The following is a 2662-nucleotide window of genomic DNA, read 5'->3' as shown; positions in this document are numbered from 1 at the left end:
GCCGCCGGCCACCCTGCTTCTCTGCCAAAGGACACCACCCACCAGGGAGGACTGCATCCAGCCCTACCTGTCCACTGCAGGACTCGGTGCTCTGCCGCGCAGGCGGGGCCTGGTGCCCGGGGCCCTCAGGATCCCTGTCCCCGGAAGGCCTCAGCGCGGGAAGCTGTGGGGTCTCCAGCCCAGAGGGGAGGGGGCGGCTGGGCCGGCAGCAGAGCCCAGGGCTGGGGGCAAGAGGGGCTTTTCCGCTTTTTATATCCATGTATTGTCCAGAGCAGTGTTCACACAGGGTGGGGTGCCCAGCGGTGCCCCACCTGCTGGGGACACTGGGGTGGGGCAGGCTACTCTTCCAGGCTCCCCTGGTGCTGGTGCCCGGGTGGGGCCTGAGCACCCACATTCCACGTGGGCCTCAGCTCCAGGTCATCTAATAAAGTGCGCAAGCAGCACTGTGTCTGGGTGAGCTGGCACGGCTGGACCCTGCAGCCTCTACCTCTGAGGAAGCTCCTTCCATTACTCAAGACGGTGGCGGCCCAGGGGAGCACCCGACCTCCGCGTGCCAGGCCCTGCCCACCTGACTCCTGTCAGCTTTCCATTCCAGGTCTCAGAAACTTTGCCTTTTTTTTTTTCAGTACTGGGTATGGAACCCAGGGGCACTGTGCCTCTGAGCTACACCCCTAGCCCTATTTATTCATTTGAAACTGGGTCTCACTGAGTTGCAAAGGGCCTAAATAGCTGAGGCTGGCCTTGAATAGTGACCCTCCTGTCTCAGCCTCCCAAGTGCTGGGATGACAAGTGCCCCCCCCCCGGCTGAACTTTGCCCTTTTCTCTCTTTTTTTTCTGATACTGGGATTGAACCCAGGGTCATTCTCCCTCAAGCTACACCCCAGCCCCAGCCCCCCGAATGCTGGGACACAGGCACTTCCTTTCTCAGCTGAGCCTAGCTCTTTTGCATCAGGGAGGCGGTTGTGGAATTAGAGAGCCGTCACAGCACCTTGGGGACTAAGTGCCTTGTCACTGGGGTGGGGGTGTGGTCGGGGCTGCAGGTTGGGGTGAGCACCTCCAGGAGCCCCACTAGCTGCAGGGCATCTCATCTCCAGAAACTGGACCGCCTCAGCCCCAGCCCCGTGGCCAGTCCTCGTCACCCTAGACACAGCCCTCCCAGGCTCGCCACCCCACGGGACACACTGGCCCACAGACCGTGGCTCCAGAGAAGGGCGTGCACCCCAGGCCACCCACGGTGCTGCCGTGGCCTCTCCTGGGCCCTGCTCTGAGTGGGGTGGACACGGTCTTCCCTCCAGCAGGACCCGAGGGTCTAGACACCCAGTGTGCAGGCAGCGGGTCTGGTGGCCCGCTCTGCCAGGCCCACCCACCTCCCCTGGGGCCTCTGCCCTGGCTCGCTCCCCAGCCCAGGAGCCCCCTGTTTCCTAACACTGTGCCTGGTGGGCACCCTTGGCCCCAACTGACCTTCCCTCCCCTGGCTGGTCCTGTCAGCCCTTGGGCACCTCTGCCCCTTGACCTTGCTGGTCAACCAGCACCCGCTAGCCTCGCCATGCCCACCTCCCCATGGCCGTGAGCAGCGCCCTAAGGCCCACCCAAGGCCACACCCATGGTGAGTCCTAGCCCAGGACCGGCTGAGGATTGTGGATGCTGCCCTGCCCAATGCTCCCTCTGCCACTCCCAGCTCCTCTGCTCACGGGTGTGGGTGCTGGAGGGCTCCCAGTCAGTGACCAGCACCCAGGGAGGGACAGCCCCGTGCAGCGGCCCACCCCACACGGACAGGCCCAGTGCACCCGAGTGCACTAACCGTGGTCCCACCATCCCCCACAACCGAGCCTCCTGTCCAGCCCCACCCCCCCAGACGGCTGCCCCAACCCTGTGGCTCCCCGACCCACCATCGCAGTGAGGCCAGGCAGGAGGGCACACACTCCAAGAAGACAACTCAGCAGGTGAGCCGGGCCAGGCCGACACCAAGGAGACATCCCCAGGCAGGCTTGGGGACAGTTGATGGGCCCTTGGTCAGCAGCTCACAGAGGGATGAGCCCGGGCCAGGGCAGGAGGGAGCAGGGTCTGGCCACCTCTGCTCAGCTCCTGGTGCCTCAGACGGAACTCCAGGCTCCTGTGCCTCCCTGCAGCGCCGCCTCCCTGCCGCACTGCCCATGTCCACTTGGCCTATGGTCCACCACTGTCCTCTGAGCAGGCCCTGCCCCTTCCCGTGCCCACACGGGCCCCCAAGGGAGTAGAGGGCGCCAGGGCTCAGAGCTGGAGCGTCGCAGGGGTGGGGGGAACTGCTGGGCAGGGCAGGTGGCGGTGGGCTGAGGTGCCGACCTCGGTGCCTTCGCGATGCCTGGGGAACTGTCCCTGCCAGGGCCTGGAGTCCAGGCATGAGCGAGTCTGGACCACCAGGAGCTTCCCAGCCCATCTCGGCCCAGGACCCAGCAGACAGCAGGGAGGCCTGGGCCCAGCTGGCCCACAGGCAGCGGCGAGTGCCCGCCAGGAGTGGCCTGAGTTCTCATCCCATCTCGGGCCAGGACAGGGGCCCTGGTGGGAACATGGCCCTGTGCTGAGGACCACAGCAGACACATTGCAGCAAACAGCAGAGACCTGTATTTCACCCGCCAGTCACTCCACGGCTGAAAGTCCACATCCACTCCGGGCCGCCGCCCGC

Source organism: Muscardinus avellanarius (assembly GCF_963383645.1).
Source record: "Muscardinus avellanarius genome assembly, chromosome: 1".
Taxonomy (NCBI): Eukaryota; Metazoa; Chordata; class Mammalia; order Rodentia; family Gliridae; genus Muscardinus; species Muscardinus avellanarius.
This window is presented reverse-complemented; position numbering follows the sequence as displayed.